Source organism: Chelonia mydas, chromosome 14, assembly GCF_015237465.2.
Source record: "Chelonia mydas isolate rCheMyd1 chromosome 14, rCheMyd1.pri.v2, whole genome shotgun sequence".
Lineage (NCBI taxonomy): Eukaryota > Metazoa > Chordata > Testudines > Cheloniidae > Chelonia > Chelonia mydas.
This window is the reverse complement of record NC_051254.2, coordinates 35,975,024-35,997,887: the sequence shown is the minus strand read 5'-3', so window position 1 is coordinate 35,997,887 and position 22,864 is coordinate 35,975,024. Positions and strand designations below refer to the sequence as shown.

General features: G+C 51.2%; 1 pseudogene; it reads left to right on the top strand.

Annotated features, from left to right (window-relative positions):
* Positions 1-5,237: 5,237 nt before the first annotated feature.
* Positions 5,238-13,360, top strand: LOC102941084 (annotated as a pseudogene).
* The last annotated feature ends 9,504 nt before the right edge of the window (positions 13,361-22,864 follow it).

Sequence of the window (22,864 nt, the reverse complement as noted above, 5' to 3'; positions counted from 1 at the left end):
AGTAAAATGGGAGTAAGGAGAGAAGCCCGGGGAAAGAGTGGGGAGACTGAAATGAGAAGAGTGAAGGTGAAACAATCCTGAGAAGGGAAAAACTCATGAGGCACCGAGAGGGGAGGGGATACATTCAGCAGAGAGAACAGGGCACCTGCGTTGGAATGATCTGTGACACGGATTAGACAAGAGTTAGGGAGACACAGGCCTGGTCTACACTTGAGGGGGGATCGATCTAAGATATGCAACTTCAGCTACGAGAATAACGTAGCTGAAGTTGACGGACTTAGATCCACTTACTGCGGCATCTTCACGGTGGTGAGTCGATTGCTGCCGCTCCCCCGTCGACTCCGCCTGCGACTCTCGCGGGATTGGAGTACAGGAGTCGATGGGAGAGCGCTCAGGGGTCGATTTATCGCATCTAGACTAAATGCGATAAATTGACCCCCGCTGAATCGATCGCTGCCCACCGATCCGGCGGGTAGTGTAGACATACCCTCAGAGAACTAAACCGATAGAGAATGAGTGCTAGAGAAAACGCTGTGGAAAACTGGATGAAATGAAAGAAAAGTGAACAGGAAAGGGGAAGTGAGAGGGAGATGGAGATAGAGATGTATAAAATGTTTCTGAAAGTGAGACTGTAATTCCACCCCTTAATTCATGGACAGTGTCTCCACTTTAGTCCGTTTCAGAACAACGCTTCAAATTTGTGGATGTTTTTGCCCTGTGGTCTGGTTATGAAAGTTCCCTCTCTGCTCCTTGTAAGCCTGCATTTACTTAAGGTCAATGAAACATATAAAACATTCTTCTTGTCTATATCCCTTTAATTTCCCAGCTGTGACTTTTGAGGAAAGACATGGGATTCCCCCCACACACTCCGCCCCAAATTGGTTGTGTTAATGCAGCACTGTAAGCTGCCTTGTGTTGACCTAACTCTGTGGTGTAGACCAGACCTTCATTTCAAACGATATCTAACAAGGCAGACTTTGTACAACCTTTATCATAATCCTGCAAAAGGGGAGAACACAGAGGTACAGCCCATCACACAGACATGGTGGGAACCAAGGAACACAGTGAGACAGCCCTGGGCAGCATGATCAGCCGTGCTCTCAGCACACCAGCTGCCTCACCACTGCAAAGGTTTTTTGTAGGCATCCTGGCAGAGGAGTGTTTCAAGCAAGGATCTGAAGGAGGTGTCAGAATGCCCACGCATTGTGGGCGAGCAGCAGAATCCAGCAATCTGTGTATCAACGGGGGATGGAGACAAGATCTTGTCTCTGAGGACAGGTTTACATCACAAGGAAAAGTCGATCTAAGCTACGCAAGTTGTTAAGTTGAAGTAGCTTCGATCTACTTACCGTGGGGTCCACATCGCACTGGGTTGACAGGAGAAACTCTCCGGTCAAGTCCCCTGACTCATCTCATTCTGGTAGAGTGACAAGGGGTTGATTTGGTGGGTCCCCCGGTGGATCGATCACTGCAGCATCAATCCTAAAAAGCTCCATACAGAGTTGTGGTTCTATGTAGCTATTTCAATATATTGATTAATGTTGCGGTGAAATTTTAGTGACAAGTCCCACAGCTGGGCTCCAGTTTTGTGGACATGTAAAAATCCACCTGATTAAAGAAGCTAAATAAAGAGTAACATTTCACCTAGACTTTGTATTAATCTTTAGCCTACATTTGTGGCGTGACATAAGATCTGACAGCCATCAACAGAGCCACCATTTACTCAGAAAGGTGCAAAGGGGCCATCCCCAACTGCCTATCTCAGGGCAGCTCTACGCTACAAATTTACAAAATTACACCACGCTGCTGTGGCACTTCTCTAACCAGCTGGGCACTCTGCATCCTACAGTCAGAGGAGTTACATATTGTATCCTGCCATTTGTGATTTTTTTATTACTATTGTAACTCTGCTCTGCTTTGAAATACGGAGAGAAAGACCCAGGTACCTGACCCAGCAGCAGGGTGAACGTGTTTGATGGCTCACTACACAGCTGAAGAAATACATTCAGCAGCAACAGAGCAGCAGCGATTTCCTTCCCCTTAAAGAAAATCCTTCAGCCAACAGCAGCCAGAGAACAGCTGGGCTGGGGTAGTCACAGGTGTGGCTCTGCTTTACTCACCTCAGTTGCTACACAATCTCCGTGAGCCACGTTGTTCAGTTCCTGCCGCATCATTTCCAGGGAACTGGCTACATCCCCAGAAGCTTCACTAGCTATCACGGCTTCTCCACCACACTTGAATTTCCTCTTCTCAAGTGGCTTCTTCCAGGCTCCCAGACGCACCCCGCCCTCCCCTGCAGCCGCAATGGACAAGTGGCCTGAGCCCCTTGGGGTCTGCAGTTCTCTGTTTACCTGGGCAACGCAGGAGACCCAATGCCAGCTGCCCTCAGATATGCTGCCCTCAGCCAAAAGGACCCAGCCTGGCCTGGGGGCACGGGTGCTGAGTTATTGGGGCCTGTGGTGCCCGGGCTCCAGCAAACTCAGGGCCGGGGCAGGGCGGCTTCACCATCATTCGGGGCCAGGTCTCTCCCCCGGTCCTGCCTGCCATCCCTGCGTACTTCCCCCAAGCGTCACTGCCTTCCCCGGGCAGCGGGTGCTTGCCCCCTGCAGCTCCAGGCTGCACTCCCTGGCCGGCCACTGCTGCTGCTGGCTACAAGGGAGCAGCGCCAGGGCCAGGCTGAGGTGGCTGCTACACCTGCGGAGGGAGAAGGCGCATGGCAGCTCCATCTGCCCGGCAGGTGATTCCAAGTTGACTGTGGGTGGGGGGCTTATCCTGGCTGGACCTCCTGAGCAGCAGCCTGGGGCCTTGGGTGAGTGTCGTGCCAGGACGGGAGAGGAGGGGGATCACTCCCCAGAGCTCGCTGCTGCTGGTGGGAAGAGGGCTGTGGGGAGTCCTCTCTGGCCCCCAGCCCCGGGGCAGCCTGCCTGCTGCACCCCAAACTCCTCATCCATGGCCCAGCCCCACGCCCCCTCCCACACCCCAACTCTTTGTCCCAGCCCCGTGCCCACACCGAGTACCCAAACTCCCTCCCAGAGCCTTAGGCGGGTGGGGGCGGGGACGGAAACTGGACCCATTCTGGGCATCACCAAAAATTATACAACCCTGCCACCCCTGCCTGGGGGCGAGAGGAGCTCCTCACTCCATTGAGCCCTTGGCTTCTCCCCTGACACAGCTGACAAAGGGGCCAATCAGCGCAGAAGTTGCTGGTTACATTTATGTGTGACAGGGAGACCTGCCCTGCTAGGGACCAGGCCGAGATCCCGGCACATTCCCCACAGGGCCCTGAACAGCCACACAGGGACTTTCAGCCACTGCCCACATAGGTGGGGTTTCGGTTATTAAACTTGAGCCAACCAGCTGTGGGAGCTGCTGGGGAGGAAGCAATGTCACCAGCTTAGAATCCAAACAGACTCTTTTTTACTGTATTTCCCCACCAGATGAGGAGCAGGGACTGGCAGAGATTGTGGGTGAGGGAGAGATGTTTGTTTCTCTGTTTCTCATCTCTTCCTCCCAAGGGATCTGATTAGAAGCAGCGGTCACAGGTGGAGAAGTTTCTCTTGGGAACACAAACAGACCAGGAGAGGGGAAGGGCTGTGGTCAGCTGGGCCCTGAACACAGACTGTGACTGCATTCAGAGGCAGCCAGAGCATTGTAGAGCAGGCCTGAGAAAATCATCTATTTTCAATCTCACCATGTACTCGATTCCTGTCCACTGTGATCCCCTGACTTTGCACAGGGCTGGCCCAGTGATTGTGGGAGGGTCAGTGAGAGGTTTATTAGACAAACTTTGTTGATATATTTTCCCTGCGTGTATCTTTGTCTTTATCCTCCTGTGATGGGGTGTGCATACCCCACACTAGGCAAGAAAGAGTTAACCCAACACTATGGATGGTGGAAGTCTCACCCCTCAGACCATGCTGGGCATGTGCCAAGTGCTGCCTCAGTATAAAAGGGAGCAGCCCAGCTCATCCGAGGCTGACCACCGAGGAGGGAGGACATGTGGCTGAGGATCCTGCCCAGGAGTGGACTCGGAAGCCTAGGGAGCTATCCTCACTGAAGAGCTCAGAGACCCCGATGACATATGGACGCTGGCTTCAGGGGACACGGGAGGAAGTGGCCCAGGGAGGTGGTGTGAGTGGTATCTCCCACCCGAGGAAGGTCAGCATGTTGCGGTGGGACCCCTGCTGCCTGGGGGGTGACTGCACTCACCGCTGACTGGGCCCTGGGCTAGGACCCGGAGGAGCAGGGAGGGCTCAGGGCCCCCTATCCCGGCAGTCACCTCCCCCGGCCACTGGTCATGCAGCTCTCAGCCTAGGGATAGTTGGGTAGATTGTAACAGTGGTAGCATCACAACCACACCCTGCCCCAAAAGGGGTTTCCATACACCGTGACACCTCCTTTCCCAGGCTCCTAATGCAGACAGAAAGTCTGGTCCGGTGGTTTAACTCTTCACTTGGAAGACCCAGGTTCAATTCCCTGCTCTGTAACAGTCTTCCTGCGCTGCTTCAGGCAGTCACTTCTCTGCTCTGCGCCGGGTGTTCCTCCCTTTGAAATGGGGTCACAGCACTTCCCCACCTCACAGCAGTCTTGTGAGACTAAACATATGGTACAGGGATGGGAGGCAGAGAAGGACCTTCAATAGTCAGAAATAGAGCCATTTCTTTTCCACATCAAATCACTCTGGGGTTGCCGCAAATTCTCATGATTTCAACTCGAGTCTTTCAGTACCTGGCGTGTTTCCTAAATCCCCAGCTCCTAGAATCCTGTGATACCATAAGAATCTCAGCTCCCGTTTGAATAAAATGGGAAGCTTCTTGGTCACATGGCAGAGTAGAAAAGGTCGAGAACGTGACCAGGGTGAAACCTCGTCACTCAGAAACAAAAGGAACAGTTTATGTTTTCTGGCCTGAGTTCTCCAGCTAAGGTCTAAGAACCTAAATATAAAAACAAACATTCTCCTTTATCTTTTTCAATAAAGAGTAAGATCTTTTCCCCTGCTTCTGCAGGCTCAGCATTACGGATGCCCCTGTCAAGTCCCACACAAGCTAAAGGACTGATTGCAGGACCAAAGCCCTAGTGGCACATTTTTCAATAAGCCTCCAGGGCTGAAATTCACAATGGGCTCATTCCTGCTTAGCCAACAGCACAAGTCAGTTCCAGGAAGGGAAACATCCAGTTGTTGCTGCAGGTGAGGCATAGTGTGAACTTGGGAAATTGAAACATAAGTTATCCTGTTACACTGCCCAGAGGGAGCCATGGCTGCAGAGAACCCCGTGGAAAGTCTCCAGGAGGAAGCGACATGTCCCGTCTGGAGTATTTCAGAGAACCTGTCACTCTGGAGTGTGGGCACAATTTCTGCCGAGCCTGCATCGCCCAGTGCTGGGTGGGATCCGATACAGCCGCCTCCTGCCCTCAGTGCAGAGAAACTGTGCAACAGAGAAACCTCAGGCCCAACAGGCAGCTGGCAAATGTCGTAGAAATCGCCAAACGGCTGAGTTTACAGGCAGCGAAAGGAGTAAGAGGGGACGGGGTGTGTGGGGAACACCAGGAGGCTCTGAAACTGTTCTGTGAAGAGGATCAAACCCCCATCTGTGTGATCTGCAGAGAGTCCCGGGCTCACCGCGCTCACACGGCGGTCCCCATACAGGAAGCTGCCCAGGAGTACAAGGTACCGAGTTGCTGTCCAGTCTAATGGGTAATAACTTAGGCTTTTAATTACAGGTTACTGGCATCACAAGTTGCCCAAGACAGGTGTAACTGTGTTATTCAGCTGTGTGTAGCCTTCACTGCATGAAAGAGGCTGTACAAATTAATGAGACTCCAGCCTGACGAGAAAGGCAACAGAGGAGGATTTTAAATTTGTCTGATGTGGGAAAGTTTTCTTTAAGCAGCTGAATCTTTTCAAACCCGGCTCCCGCCAGTGAACTAAGGGCACTTTCTGTAGCCTGGAAGCTGTTAAATGATCAGTGAGGTTTGACTCACCAGAGCTGCCGGTCGGTCTATGTGACAGTGCTGCATTCAGGCTGGAGAAGCGGGAGTTACAAGCTGTGGCTGTTATTACTGATTTATCACAGAGTTTATTATTGTTATTTGCATCCCATCAGCCCCTACAGACCCCAGATGAGCGCTGACCTCGATTGTGGGAGTCCCTGCACAAACCCCAGTGCGGGACAATCCCTGCCCCGAGCCATTTACAGTCTAACTGGACAAGAGAGACAAAGGGTGGGAGGCGAAACCGAGGCAGAGTGAGGGGAAGTGCCTTGTCCAAGATCACTCAGTGGGTCAGTGGCAGAGCTGGGTATAAATCCCGCTTTTCCAAGGCCCAGTCCAGCATCCTAACCACTGGGCTACAGTGCCCCCCCAGCAGCACTGAGCAGTGATGAAGTGCGGCCATTAGCAGGGAAAGACTCCTTGATAAAGGCCCCAGGTCCAGCAGGGAGAGGAGATTTCCCACTGGGATTCTGAACTCCCGTGTTGCTCCATGAGGGGTTAAACTCAGATGCTGCCAGCCTGCACTAAAGCAGATCACTGGGCTAAACACCGTGTGGACCCCGAGCACCTTCAGTCCAAACAGAGAAGGGTTCCAGACAGCTCAGGTCCATGCCAAGTACCACTGGGATTACACTGGGTTGCAGCAAAACTAACCCCAGGCTGGAGCTGACCGGTGTCAGTCTGACCTGTTCTGTTGTGTATGTGGGCAAGGACTAGCCAGAGTGGTTCTGTTAGTCCCATGCTGCAGTTTATGCAAATCTCTCAGAATCCACCGCTTCCGGGACCTTTGCTGCGGACGGTGGGGTAGCTACCCAGAGGCCATTGCCAGGGAAAGGGGCTAGGACAGCACTAGAGCAAACCCCAGCTGTTCCTAACACAAATCAACACATCTAATGGGGTTTGCCCTAGGCCTTAGATCAGTGCTGTCCAACCAGTCCAATCCCCAGGCTTCAGGGCTGAAAGCCAATGGAGTTGGGTTCCTTTGAGCATCCCAGCTTATATGGCTGCCCCGGAGGCTTCTGGGATTGATATCACTGTTTCTTAAATCTGCTCAAAAACAGCTTTATAGATTTACCACCATGTGACACCAGCTTCCTGCCGGTTTAAATCGATGGCAAAAGTGGACGTAATAACTCAACTCTGAATATAAAACACTCCCACTTTCCACAAATAAAGTTTCATTTCCTTGGTGTCGCTGATGTTCTACATCTAGAAGAACCCACTGTTGTACACAATGTTGTTGTAACCATCTTGGTCCCAGGATATTAGAAAGACAAGGTAGGTGAAGTAATACCCGCTCATGGCCAGCTTCTGTGAGTGAATGACAAGCCTTCGAGCTTGCACAGAGCTCAGGTCTAGGAAAGAGTATGTTCCCCAGAGCTGAGCTCTGTGTAGGCTCGCAGGCTTGCCTCCCTCACCAACTGGAGTGGGGCCAATAGAAGATGCTACCTCCCCCACCTAGTCTAGCTAGGAAGACTGACATATCTTGCGTTTTAGGTGGAAAAACGCCCTCTACAAACAGTCAGCCAGCCTCAAAATGAACCCACCAAATCGTTTCTGTTTTTCAGGACAAAATCCAGGCCCATTTGCAGACTCTGAGGGAAGAGAGAGAAAAGCTGCTGGGATTGAAAGAGGCTGGAGAGAAGAGAGGCCAGGAGTATCTGGTAGGTGCCTGTTATTCTTCATCTCCCGGGACATGGAGCTGGGAGGGTTGTTTCTTGGTCGATTTCTCTGTGGCCTTGGTGAATGTGGTCTTGTGTGTGTGTTTCTCCATGATCATGGGATACTCTGTGTGTGTGTGTGTGTGTGTACACAAGTGTGTGTATCACAAATGTTCTCTCCCCGGAGAAAGACAACAACTTCTTCTGCAGCACCTAAGATGTGTTTTAATTAATGAGGTAATTACTGTTCCTTGTGACGTTTACAAAACTTCTCCCACACTGCACTGATTATATCCCAGTAGCTCCAGCCAGAGGCCCAATGTCTACACAGCTGTTGTGGGTGCAGCAGCGTGAGCTGCAAGAGCCTGAGTGTTGCCTTGGGCTTGGAGGCCGGCTGCTGTGTAGATGTACCCTCTGAGGCCATCGGACACAGTGTCCAAACCACATCAGATGTGGAGACATCCCTTTAAGAGACATTGGGACCAAATGGGAAGCTGTAAGAAAATCCTCTCCCGTGTGATGAGAACATAGAGTCCAGTGCCACGATGTGAAAGATTTTGAACCCCCGATTTTGAACCCCAGTCCACAGGTCCCAGATGGTCACCACAACCCGACCACTCTCCAGAGCCAGCAGGGGGAGGGCTAGTGGAACTCTGGCCCACCAGAAGATCTGCCTACGAAGCTCCTGATTGGAGCAGACGTTCGGATGCATGAATTACGCCAGCAGGAGTCATGGAAAGTTGTCCAAACAACTGAGTGAACTCCTGATTGCTGCTGGACTGGCCCCTGACTCTGGCTTGGCCCTGGCATTGTTCCTGACTCAGGTTTGACCTGCAGTACTGCTATCTGACTCCAGCTTGACCCTTCGCGAGGGTGCCTGACTCCGACTCCAGTCCCGATCCCCCGTGTGACTCCAGACACTGATTCTGGTTCAGCTTTTGGCATGACTCCTGGTCTTGACTCCATCCTCAGCCCTTGGTGAGATTCTGACTTTGACTCAGGTCTGACTTTGGCTGTAGTTCCTGACTTCCAACTGCAGCTCTGAGCAATAGGCCTGATGGCTCATGTCCTGGTCCCTACACCGATGTCTTAGTGATTGTAAAGAAACTCTCTTTTGTAAGACTGTATGAAAGGCCCTCAGGCTTCATCCATGTTCCTGACCAGCCCTTTCCTTATTTATTCTAGAAACAGACAGAAACAAAGAGGCAGAAGATTGTGTCTGAATTTCAGAAACTGCGGTGGTTCCTGGAGGAACAAGAGCGACTCCTCCTGGCCCAGCTGGACAAGCTGGATGAGGAAATTGTGAAGATACAGAATGAAAATGTCAGTAAGCTTTCCAAGCAGATTTCCCATCTCAGTGATCTGATCAGTGAGATGGAGGGGAAGGGTCAGAAGCCAGCGAGTGAATTCCTGCAGGTGAGACTGAGTGAGAAACATCCCAGATCCTCACACAGGGAAGGGAGGGCTCCTGAATCATAAGCAATGGGGTCCAGCAGTCAGAGATCTCGGTGTAACTTGGCGTGTGCATTCCTGACGTGTGAATGACTATTGTTCTTTACAGAGTTACAGACACAGAGATATTAGAGATGGAAAAGCCCGATTAGCTCAGCTAATTCATGGCTCTGGGTCAGGGCAGGGGCTCTTTTCCTCGTACTTGCTAAATCCCTTCCCTAGGATCCCCTGTGTGTGTCAGATGGGACTGAGATTCTTTTCTCTCTCTCCTCTAGGATGTCAGAACCACCTTGAGCAGGTATGTGGCTCTCCCTCACTCCCCCTCACACTTCACAATGCTGAGAATAACCAGCTCCAAGCTCTGAGCCGCATCTCCACAGGGCTCTGCAGCCAAATGTGTGAGGAAAGGTCATATTTTGAATACAAATCTCTCTGATCAACTTCATCCTCAGGTTCTCACCCTTTTATAGAAGACTCTGCAGTTCTCCATTCAGTGGGAAAGACTGACCTCAAGTATTTCCTAGCGATGTCACATCCCTGGGGGACTGGCTGCCTCAGGATTGTCGGGGTGGAATATGGGCCTGTCACTGCTGGGGCACTGGTCACCATTCAGCCCAGGGCAGCAGTGGTCACAAGACTTTCCCCCCTGATATCTGTATGGAATGAGCTGGGGAAGGGGGAGTTGGTGTCTCAGTGTAGTTCCTAGTGGACAGATTTCTACAGCACTTTGCATGGGAACCTCCTGTCCCTCAGAGCATGGAGGCCAAGGAGTGAATTGGCATGGAGACTCAATTCCCTTCTTATCTCCAGAGCTGGTCTCTCCAGGCAAGAGCTGAAGAATATTAATGGGACCTTAAGTGGGAATGTTTCATGGCCATGGGCTGTGTTGCACCTGCTCCGAGGCTGGGAGATGTAGATGAATTGTAATTCCAGGCCCATTAGAGCAGCGACTCAATAGTCAGAACTTATGAGTCACTACATGAAATAAAACCATGTGACATTGTTTCTGTCTAGATGTGAGAAGGGGAAGTTCCAGCAGGCAATGGAGATTTCTACTGAACTGGAAGTGAGACTCAGTGGTTTCTCCCAGAAAACTATTGCTGTAATGGAGACTCTGAGGAAGTTCAAAGGTACCGAGAAGGGATCTAGGAGGGGAAATTGGGATGAGCCTCTGAGACTGGGGGAGGAGAATGGCTCTGGCCAATTGGTTCATAATTAGATGGTGGATCTATTTAATTGTTGGGTGAGAATGCCACACGCTTTGGGTGCAAGACACTCAGGTTGATTAATTCAAACCTTTATTTCTACCAAAAGCCTGCCTGGCAATGATAATTACTGTTAAAGTAAGAAATTACTCATAGACTTTAAGGCCAGAAGGGACCATCATGATCATCTAGTCTGACCTCCTGCTCATTGCAGGCCTTAGAACTTCACCCACCCACTCCTACACTTGACCCCTAACCTTTGGCTGAGTTACTGAAGTCCTCAAATCATGGTCTAACAACTGCAAGATACAGAGAATGCACCATTTATTCTAGTTTAATATCTGCTAACGATCCATGCCCCACACCGCAGACGAAGGCGAAACCCCCAGGCTCTCTGCCAATCTGACATCAGGGAAAATTCCTTCCCTACCCCAAATATGGTGGTCAGTTAGACACTGAGCATTTTGGTAAGACCCAACAGCCAGACACACCCGGCAAAGAATTCTCTATAACTCAGAGCCCTCCCCATCTACTGCCCCATCAACAGCCATTGGGATATTTGCTACTTGCCATCGCATATAGAAAGAAGTGCTGTCCAGTTCCCTTCTCCTGGGGCATAGGCGGGTCACAGGGGATTTCTCCTATGAAACTCTGACTATCCCTTAAAATGTCTGACATATTATACACATCCAAATTACATATTTATTAGTTCTTTTCCAATCACCTTTGAGTGTTATTTAATATTCATATCTTATATAACTCATACAGTTCACATGCATGAACTTTTTTATTGGCAGGGCTTTGCGCTCCAAGATATATTCATGTTGTTCTCTTTTCTCATTGGTTTATTACCGCTAATTATGCATAGCTCACTTTGACCCTTTCCTCCACATAGGGATTTTTGGACTTTGCTTTCCGCTCCGGGCAGTACATTTTGGGTGTCTGTTCTCCTTAAGCATATTGTGTGGTCCAAATACCTCTTTGTCCCACATAGTAACTTAGGAATACATCACTTGATAAGAAGGTCACTTAAGGCAACGATTCCCTTATGTCAAGCAAACTGCTAATCAGGCCAAAGCCAAGTCAGTCAGTATAAATGCTGAGTAAACAGACCCAACAGCTCACAATTAGAACCAGGATCTTGCAAACTCTCAACATCCTGTTAGCGTCAAAGGGAATAAAGTTACTTTTATGCCAAAGTCTTTGCATGATCTGGGTCTAGGTTATGACAAAAGGCAGCAAGCAAGTGAATGAGACAAACCAGCTGGAATCTGAAGGGTGGGAGGGGTTGATGAGGAGAAAGTAAATCTGTTTTATGGATTATGTGTCTTGGGATGGTTGTGAGGCTGTAAGGATGTTGGTTCCATTGCTGAGCGATACCTGAATGAGAGAGGAAAGAGAAGGTTTCAGATTAGTTTATATTAAATATGTGAGTATGTCTCTGGGCCTCTCTGTCTGTTTCTCTGTCATGTTGAAAACTGTCTAGGAATTCAGAGTGGGGATGCTGTTATAAATATGAAAGCCTGAAATCTCGTCTCTTTTCTCCTTTCCACCACCAGACACTCTGCTGTCTGCACTGGAGACACCAAGAGGGGAACCCCTCGGAGCACACAGACAGGGTGAGTTTGCAGGTGGAGATTGTCTTTAAATTATGAGAAAATTCCAGTGAAAACATCTTCATGGGATTGTAGCTAAAGTTACCAATCAAACCGACACCGCCCACGACACACACAGCCCCATAAATAAACACATTAAACAGGGAGGAGATCCCATGCTGAAGTCACACAAACACTCGTGACACTGACTTTGATGCTGCGTTCATGCCCAAACAGATGAATAGAAACAGTGGCACGGAGCAGCACCTGAACAGAGCTCTCTGCCCTGAGGGCTGACACATCCCTCTGCTCTACCCTGGTGCAGGGGGGTCTCCCCATCGCTCTTCTCCAACATCCTGCCTTTCCTCTGGGCAGGGCAGGGCTCTCCCATTGGAGCTGCTCACTGCTTCCTGGATTGGGGAGACGCTCTCCCTCCGAGGCTGTCAGCGCCTCCCTTCTCTCTGGGCTGGGGATGGGGCTCCCCCCCCAATACCACCTCCTACTCACTGGTGTTAAGCGGCTCTTCCCCAACGCTGCACCTTCCTCTCTGTTCCCTGTCCTGGGAGTGGAGGCTGCATTAGGGGTTTATAGTTTCCCTCTGCTGTGGGGTTTATAGCTGGCCTGGTGCCTGCCTCCTCTACTCCTTTCTGGCTAAAACCTTCTTGACACCTTCCTGGCTGTGTCTCTGATGCTGGGAGTGGAGCAGCCCCAGCAGGGGACCCCTGCAAGGAAATGAGAAACCAATAAAGTGGCTCCTATTAACAGGCTGAAGAACTGCAGTGACATCTCTGCTCAGTCTCAGGTGCCCAGGACAGAGGCAGCTCCCTGGGATCCAGGCCTGTCCCAAACAGAATGGGGCTGCTGGGGAGAGTGAGAAATGGTCCCAGCCTCCCCCAGGGCTGAACTCTGCCCCTAACACTCTGATTCTCTCTCCCCAGTGAAGGTGACTCTGGATCCGGGACACGGCTCATCCCATCCTCATCCTGTTTGAGGATGGGAAAAGTGTGAGATGGGGAGACACACGCCAGCATCTGCCCAAAAACCCTGGAAGATTTGACTCTGATCCCTGTGTGCTGGGCTGTGAGGGATTCACCTCAGGGAGACATTGCTGGGAGGTGGAGGTGGGGAATGGGCGATTCTGGGCTGTGGGAGTGGCCAGAGAATCTGTGAGGAGGAAGGGAGGGATCAGCTGTCGCCCTGAGGAGGGGATCTGGGCTGTGCAGCGGTGGTGGGGTCAGTTCCGGGCTCTCACCTCCTCTGTGACCCCCCTACCCCGAGCCGGGTCCCCAGCAGGATCCGGGTTTGTCTGGACTGTGACCGGGGGCAGGTGATATTTATCGATGCTGGTGATGGGGCCCCAATCTTCACTTTCCCCCCAGCCTCATTCAATCGGGAGAGAATCCAACCCTGGCTACAGGTCTGGGACCCAGACACCCAGCTCAGACTGTGTTCTTGAGATGGGGTGGGGTGGGCAGGGCAAGCTTGACTTTTTGTGCCGGCACCAAACCTATTTGTGGGGCCCCCTGGGGAATGAAGGGGCCAGGGGCAAGAGCACAGCGGGCAGGGTGGATTTGATTTAAATCGTGATTTAAATCACCTCTCAGGAAGACTCAATTTAATCATGGTTTCTACATAAAAGTACATTCTTGTTGGTTGTTTCAACCTTAATATATATTCTTCACAACTCAGAGATAGATGCAGGTTTCATTTTTAGAAGGCACGCACTATACATTTGTAAACAGTGATTTATTTTGAAAACTTTTCAGATGAGTTTTACAGCTATCTCAGACAATGAATGATTGTTTGGTTATTTCATTTTCCAAAGGTAATTGAAGCAGATATTTGTGAAGTCACTGGGAGGTGAACTATCTCCCATTCAACAGGTTAATCATTAATATTTGGAGGATTTTCTTGCAAGGCTGTATTAGGAGGAGGACATCACCAGACAGACATTTAAATTATTTTATTTAACTAAAAGAACAACGTTAAGTATTCTGGATTTTTTTCTTCAACAGAAAACATATAATATTTTAACAAAAAAGCATATATCCCTCACTTCTCACATTTATCTCCAGCTTTCTTCTCCTGGTCGAGATCTATTCCGCCCCCAACAATTGTCTATTAATTGAACTTTTTTAAACTTTTCACTTTTAGAGAGCGGTAAGGGATTGACTCTGTGTACACAAATTTGCAGAGAGACAATAGAGTTGAGGTCTGTTATTTCTCACCTCTCTATATTATTTATTTATTTTAAAACATTTTTGCTGTTAACAAGCATGTTACATTTGAAGACACAAATCCACACTTTGAGAACTGCAAAACTAAGCATCTCTGATGGTATCTTCTAGACTGAGCACTGAGTCCCATTGGGTAGATAGAAAGATTAACCTAAATAATCTATACAGAAGCCTGTGGAATCCCATACGTTTGGGTCCCTAATCCATGAACTATTAGAACTCATTTACAACACTTTTCTTAAACATTACGTGATTAATGTACTCATACTATAGAATTAGAATTTACAATCCCTATTCCATGATGAGAGATCTTTGAGCCATAATGTGTCTTAATTAAAACTATCTTTAGATCGGTGTTTTTCCTCAAAAAGCATTTTATCAAAAAAATTCGATTTAAATAAAAAAATCAATCATTGATTTTTATCCACCCTGGGAGCGGGGCATGGTGGGGGGCATGGTGGGGGGGAGGATTGGTCCCCAGCTGGAGCGAGGCAGGGGCCAGGGGCAAGAGCACAGAGGGGCATGGAGGGGAGAATGATTGGTCCCCAGCTGGAGCGAGGCAGGGGCCAGGGGCAAGATGAGCACAGTGGGTCATGGGGGGAGAATTAGTCCCTGCTGACTGGAGCAAGGCAGGGGCCGGAGGCAAAAGCACAGCGGGGTGGGAGCTAGGGGTGGTCCCTGGAGAAAGGGAGGGGCTGGGAGTAAACTGCAAGCACAGCAGGGCTGGGGAGGAGGTAAACAGGATCCCACCCCACCGCCCCTGCCCACATAGAACGGGTACCTACCTTCTCCCTGGTTCTAGCCCATTCTCTTTGTCTCTCTCTGCACTGAGCTGCCCCTCCTCCAGTGTGACAAAGTGGGAATGTTCTTAATGTTTTCTCTGAATAGTGTGTGGGTGCCTCAGTTTCCCCTATGCATTTCTTAAGTATCTAGGTGGTGGGATAAGGGTGTGTGATTGTTGCAGAGCCCTAGGCAGGTGTGATGCTGTCTGCACAGAGAATGGCTGACACCCTGTCTCCTGGCAACTAATGGCCTGGGCCCCTCCCCTGCAAGGTGCCAACTGAAGGTGTTAGAGAACTAAGAGATCAGGTAGCTAATGTGGTTACTCCTATAACCGGACTCCTAGTTTCCAGTCAGCCCTGCTAACCGGACACTCAGTCAACCGGGGGTGGGGGTGGGGAAGCAAGTGGTGGGTGGGCTAGGGAGTGGAGAGGCGCTAGTGAGCAGGGCCATGTCTGCTGTAGTGCCCAGGTAGGTTGAAGACTGTGGGGATCAGCTGACACAGTATCCCCAGCCCAGGTGGCGTGACAGCCAGTGGTGGATTTAGAGTTAGTGGGGCCCCCGGCCTTGTGCTCAGCTTCATTTTTGGGGCTCCTCCTTAGGACCCCACCAAGAAAAAGAACATTCTCTCTTATCTCCCCCCTGCCCCCGTTTTTCATTCTTTCTTTCTTTCTTCATCCTCCTCCTAAAAGTAATAGCAAGTCAATGAAAATAAAGTGCGGTACCTTGACTGTTTTTGTAGGCTAACTTATTTTTCCACAGACCACTTGAAAATCGCTGCGGGCCTCGGCGGACCACTTATGATCTTTCCAAATATTGTTTGTACCGTTAGCTAACTAGTGTAAAGCGCTTTGGATAAGAGCGCTTTATAAAAAAAATGTAAAAAAACATTGGGGTGTGGGGTCTGGCCAGGACTTAGGGTGCAGAAGGGGGATCAGAGCGCAGGGTGCAGGATCTGGGATGGAGTTAGGGTGCAGGAGCAGGCTGGGGATTGGGGTGCAGGGTCCGGCCAGGAACCAGAATGAGGGAGGGGCTCAGGCTTGGGGTGTGGAGCGCTTACCTGGGGCAGCTCCCATTAGGTGTGAGGGGTGCAGGTGGGAATGTCGGGGGGTGGGGGAGTGCAGGAGCTCCCATTTGGTGCGAGGTGTGGGGATGTGGGGTGTGTGTGCAGGAGTCAGGGCATGGGGTGTGGGAGGGCTGGGTATGTGGGGGGGGATGCAGGAGTCAGGGCTGGGGTGCAGGGTCTGGGAGTGGGTTAGGGTGCAGGAGCAGGCTGGTTTTGGGGTGCAGGGTCTGGCCAGGAGCTAGGATGAGGGAGGGGGCTCAGGTTGGGGCAGGAGGTTGGGGTGTGGAGCGCTTACCTGGGGCAGCTCTTGTTTGGTGCGAGGGGTGCAGATGGGAATGTCGGGGGAGGGTGCAGGAGCTCCTGTTTGGTGCTCAGGGTGGGGGTGGGGATGTGTGAGGGGGGTGCAGGAGTCAGGGATGGGGTCGTGGGGGGGGTTGGGGTGCAGGGTCTGGCCAGGAGTTAGGGTGAGGGAGGGGGCTCAGGTTGGGGCAGGAGGTTGGGGTGTGGAGCGCTTACCTGGGGCAGCTCTTGTTTGGTGTGAGGGGTGCAGATGGGAATGTCGGGGGAGGGTGCAGGAGCTCCTGTTTGGTGCTCAGGGTGGGGGTGGGGATGTGGGGGGGTGCAGGAGTCAGGTATGGGGGTGAGTGAGGGGGGTGCAGGAGTCAAGGCAGGGGGCTGGGGGTGTGGGCTGGGGTCATGGGGGTGCTCCCAGCCCCCTGCCCTGAGCGGCTTACAGCAGGGGGCTGGAGGGGGTACTCCCTGATTCCACCCCCTTTGCCACGGCCCCGCCCACACCTCATCTCCGGCTCCTCCCCCAAGGGGGGAGCTTGGCTGCCAGTGCCGCGTGGCCTGCAGCAGAAGCCCCAGGGGTGGGCGGAGGCGGAGAAGAGCGGGTCGGGCCGGGGCCCCTTTGGAGCGTGGGCCGGGAGCCATGGTAAACCTGGTACTGGGGGAGGGGGGTGAAGATACCACTGCGAACCCTGAGATCAGCCTCTCTACTCTCAGACAGCGCCGTCTCTGTGACCCTGGAGATGGCTTTGGGTCTCAGCCTGTGCACTGTCAATCCACAGAGAGCATTCATTGAGCGAGGTAGAGAAGCTGATCTCATTGGCCCCCCCAGGCATTGTGCAGCCTGTTCGCCACTGTCCTCTATGATCCAGGAGGACTCTGGGGATCCTGGGTCAGACGGTGTCACTGAGACACGGGGAGAACAGCCCACTGGGAGTGGAAAAATAGGCTTCTCCAGCCACAGTCCTCCTAGCCCCTGTGACCTGGAGCATTCCCATCTACCCAGCCTTCTGGCTTATCTCTATGACCCGGGAAGACTCCTGTCTACCCAACCTTTGAGCTCTATGACCTCTGCAAGCCCCGCTCCCTCCCTTCTTGCAGCCCCAGAGATGGGAGGGGGAGGTGTGAAGAACCCCTGGAGCTGCAGGAGGAGCAGATTTCAGAGTGGTAGCCGTGTTAGTCTGTATCAGCAAAAAAACCGAGGAGTCCTTGTGGCACCTTAGAGACTAACACATTTATTTGGGCATAAGCTTCCGTTGGGTTATGACCCACTTCATCAGATGCATGGAGTCAAAAATACAGTAGGCAGGTATAAATAGACAGCACATGAAAGGATGGGAGTTGCCTTACCAAGTGGGGGGGGTCAGTGCTAACGAGGCCAATTCAATCCGGGAGGAGCAGAGGGGACCTGAGGGGCAGGTGTGGGGGACTCCACCTTATCCCCAAACACTAATTGATGTATTCTGTGTTCCTGCCACCCCACATCCGTCTGTCCCCTAGTGCAGCTGTTCATTCGTAACCAGAACATACGGCAAAAACATCCAAACATTAGTGTTTCTATAACAAAGGCTGGTATTTCCTACCAGGATTGTCATAGGATAACACTGGCTAACTCTGATTTCAATCTCACTTGAGCTGCAGCTCACGAAAGCTTATGCTCAAATAAATGTGTTAATCTCTAAAGTGCCACAAGTACTCCTTTTCTTTTTGCAGATACAGACTAACACGGCTGCTACTCTGAAACCTTCACTAACAAGGTAACTTCTGAACCAACTTGATCTCCTAGGGAGCTTGTAACTACTGAGGAGTTTCTAGCACTTTCAGGCAGTACAGTACCTAACGAGTTCTCCATCTCCCCGTCCCTTGGGCTTGGAAGCTGAGTCTGTGCTCTGTTGAGGAGGAATTATGCTGTATCGACCTGAGCACAGGACAAAGGATCCCCTGGGTGCTGGTTCCTGCTCTGCCCCCCTGGGTGAAACCCACCCACACCCCAGAGAGCCAGTGCAACCCCCATCCTGACTTAACCCCAAACCTGGGGGGAAGCGGCCTCTGTGCACCATGGATGCGGGAACCCTGCACTGCCAACAAGTGCAAATGGGCTGCATTCAGCCTTCTAATGCTGCAGTCCTATGGGAGTGTGTTTCACCTTCCTAATCCCCGTGCTTTATCTACGGAGAGCCCAGTTGCTGGAGTGAAGTAAATTTCACTCTGGGTGACTGACCAAGTCACTTAGGGATTGATCCAAAACTCTTTGAAGTGACTAGGAATCTTTCCATTTATTTCACAGGGGAACCAAATTAATTCATTAAGAACTATGCTTAGCTTCTGGCAAACAGCACATGCACCTAACCAACCCGTGCCAGTCACGCTGTGTTGTGTGTTACATTCCCATCCTGGGGCGGTTTATGTCTTTGAGAATGTGAACCCTGCAGGCCTGGGTGTTTCTCTATGTCATGTGACCTCAGTACTCCTGATGAGAGCCGTTGTTTGTAAATCATAGAATCATAGAATATCAGGGTTGGAAGGGACCTCAGGAGGTCATCTAGTCCAACCCCCTGCTCAAAGCAGGACCAATCCCCAATTAAATCATCCCAGCCAGGGCTTTGTCAAGCCTGACCTTAAAAACTTCTAAGGAAGGAGATTCTACCACCTCCCTAGGTAACACATTCCAGCGTTTCACCACCCTCTTGGTGAAAAAGTTTTTCCTAATATCCAACCTAAACCTCCCCCACTGCAACTTGAGACCATTACTCCTTGCCCTGTCCTCTTCTACCACTGAGAATAGTCTAGAACCATCCTCTTTGGAACCCCCTTTCAGGTAGTTGAAAGCAGCTATCAAATCCCCCCTCATTCTTCTCTTCTGTAGACTAAACAATCCCAGTTCCCTCAGCCTCTCCTCATAAGTCATGTGTTCCAGACCCCTAATAATTTTTGTTGCCCTTCGCTGGACTCTCTCCAATTTCTCCACATCCTTCTTGTAGTGTGGGGCCCAAAACTGGACACAGTACTCCAGATGAGGCCTCACCAATGTCGAATAGAGGGAATGATCACGTCCCTCGATCTGCTCACTATGCCCCTACTTATACATCCCAAAATGCCATTGGCCTTCTTGGCAACAAGGGCACACTGCTGACTCATATCCAGCTTCTCATCCACTGTCACCCCTAGGTCCTTTTCCGCAGGACTGCTGCCTAGCCATTCGGTCCCTAGTCTGTAGCGGTGCATTGGGTTCTTCCGAACTAAGTGCAGGACCCTGCACTTATCCTTATTGAACCTCATCAGATTTCTTTTGGCCCAATCCTCCAATTTGTCTAGGTCCCTCTGTATCCTATCCTTGCCCTCCAGCATATCTACCACTTCTCCTAGTTTAGTATCATCCGCAAATTTGCTGAGGGTGCAATCCACACCATCCTCCAGATCATTTATGAAAATGTTTCAGTAGCAGACATATTTATCATTCATGTACATACAGACATTTATTTATAATTAGAACTGGTCAAAAATAGCGAGGGTGGGGAGGTTCATGAAAATTGAAGAAACCACTTCCCCCCCCACCACCCATATTCTTCAAACTTATTTGCAAATGTTTTTAATGATCAAATTTTTGTTTAGCTTTGGTGGGAAAAACTCCACATTCTCTCTCAAGTGGGCAGAGAAATCCAAAATGTTTTTTTTAAAAAGGGAACTTTGTTCAAATGATCAATGTAATCCAAAGTAGCATTTTTAGTTAAAAGGTTGCATTGTCAGTGTAAAACCCTTTTGAACCAGCTCTATTACTGTATAACAGGATGAGTTTATTTTTCGTGATGCATTGTTTGGGCCAAGTTCCAAGTGGCATTTCAGTTTTTGCACAGCTCTTCTCTTCTTGCATCTGCACCTCTCATAAGCTGTGGCCTTAATCTTGGCCCTGGAAACACTTACGTGCATGTTTAACTTTAATTACGGCTGTGAATAATTCCATTTCAATGGGACCACTCTGAGGTCGGGTTTACACTACGTCCCTATATTGGTGTAACGACGTCATTTATTTAATTTTCTTTCTTTTATATGTGAAAGTTCTTGAGAGGTTAAAGCAGGTAAAATACATGAACAGGTTGGGACAGTCCGAGTTTGTCAGTGCAAAGTGACAGCAGAGATGTGGGATCTGCTAGTTTTCCATAAGTCTCTCAGGGTTACCCAGGATAACTTTGGGGATCTCTGTCTTGCATCTGGAATGTTCCCTGAAAGTGTCCAAACAGCTCAGAGCTACAGAACCATTCCCTGGATCCATTCTTATAGCTGTCTTCCCTGGAAAGCAGTCTGGCAAGTGTTCCTGTCAGCTCATTGCTAAGTTATCTGACAAAACACTAGAGTTTTCAGGTGCCTAAGTAGCCCCTGGAATCATGGTGAAATTATCCTCCCCGCCACCACCAAAATTGGAAATGGTGCCCCTGGGACCCTACCCTCTGCAAGTTATCTGCATGCTTCTGCAAGTGACCCCCATGCCTCTGCATTTCCTTGGCCACATGTATCCTGTCCCCATGCTGGCGGCTACTCCAGAAAAAGAGGGAAAGAGCTCACCACTGCGACCACCTGAGGGAGGTGTTGGGTTGAGATCAGCTGGTCGAAGCAGGCAATAGGGACAGAATCTGAGACTTGAAGCTCCTAGAGTGACCTCTGACCTTTCTAGACCTGCCCTTCACTCAGACACAGCGATTGTGAAGTTGAATGTGATAGTAACTAGACCCATTTTAAACTGTTCACCACACAAGACAAAGCCCGTAGAATTCCTCATGAATTATTTATTTCTCCTCCCCTGGATTCCTGCAGCCACCAGCCACCTTGGAGCTTTCCCTCGTCTCTCCCAGGCTGTGCTCACTTGATTGCAGGAGCTCAGCGGAGGGTCCAGCTTTGCTCTTTCGCTTCCAATCTTCACCTCTTTGGACAGCTGCATTTGCAACTGAGCAGCCTGATGGAAACACTGAGTCCTCTGTCTCGGCAGGCGGCCCAGCCACGAAAGCCAAAGACTCCCTGAGAACAGGGGGAGGTTCGCCTGAACTCTCAGGAGTGGAGGCTAGGCCCATAGGGTAGGGTTACCATATTTGAACTTTCAAAACAAAGGACACTCCGGTGGCCGGGGGGGGAGTGGTAGCCCTGCCCGCTATCTCCTCCCTCCCACTTCCTGCCCCCTGACTGTCCCCCACAGAACTGTCAACCCATCCAAACCCCCTGCTCCTTGTCCCCTGATCGCCCCCTCCCAGGACCCTGCCCTCTATCTAAGCCTTCCTTCTCCCTGTCTCCAACTGCCCCCTCCTTAGACCCCTCCGCCCTAACTGCCCCCCTAGAACTCCACCCCCTACCTATCCCCTGACTGCCCCGCCCTCTATCCGCACCCCCACCCCCTGAAAGACGCCCGGCTCTCCCATACCTATCCAACCACTCCCTGCCCCTGACTTCCCCCCCGAACCTCTGCCCCATCCAACCCCCCCTGCTCCCTGTCCCTTGACTCCCCCGTCCCCTCTCCATATGCCCACCCCCTGACAGGCTCCCCCCAGAACCCCTGAACCATCCAACCCCTCCTGCTCCCTGTCCCCTGACTGTCCCTTGAGACCCCATGCCCCTTCTCCAGCCCCCCGGCCCCCGTACCCTGCTGCTCAGAGCAGTGTGTCTGGGGTGCGGAGCCAGACACAGTGCCGCGCTCCCCCGCAGAGCGTGCAGCTCCCCTCCCCCGGCCTCCAGAGTGCTGCATTGGGAGGGAAATCCTGAACCTTTGGAGAGTTTGACAAATTCCTCCCAGAGGGCGATTTAAAACCCAAAAAGCCGGACATGTCCGGGAAACTCCGGACACATGGTAACCCTACCACAGGGACTCCAGGATCTGCAGCTGCAGCCACCTGTATGGTGAATCCTCCGACTCATCACCAAACAGCTCTTCCCCATTCTGCAACCTGGCCCCACGGTCTGACTGTGCAGGAGAACAGAAACCCTTTGGGACAGCAGGAGAGTCTCTTCAATGCCACACTCTTCGCATGGCTTCCCGCGGTCACCGTGAAACACGACTACCCTGCCCCCAGGAGTCTCTCAAGGAGCTGTCGGCGCAGTCACTGGGCACCCACTCGTAATGGTCTCGGGCAGTGGCATTGCAGAGGGAGCTGAGCAGACCGTCCCTTCCGTGACTTCCTGAATTGCTGCCAGGACGGATTCTCTTCTGCGCTAGGGAGAGTCCCCGAGGAAAAGCAGCTGTGGTGGGGGAGGAGGCAAGACAAGCACTCCCCCTGAGCCCTTGACTAGCAGGCAAGCAGGACTCTGGGAGCCAAGGGATCGCTGTGTCTTGCTGGGAGAGCAGAGCTGGAGAGCAGAAAAGGGCATTGGAGGAATTGAAGAAAAGTCAGTGTCATGGCTGGGTCATGGGCAGCCAGACCTAGTGGTCAGAGGCAGAGTCCACACTCACAAGACAGGAGTCGAGAGTCAGCTGGGTCAGGACACTGGAAGAGCAGAAGCAAAAGACCAAATTGTGTTCAGAATCTCAAGTCAGGTGAGTCACCCTGAGTCCGGATGCCAGGAAATCAAGCCTGGGGAGTGGGAGCAGGAACAGCCAACACATGGTCCA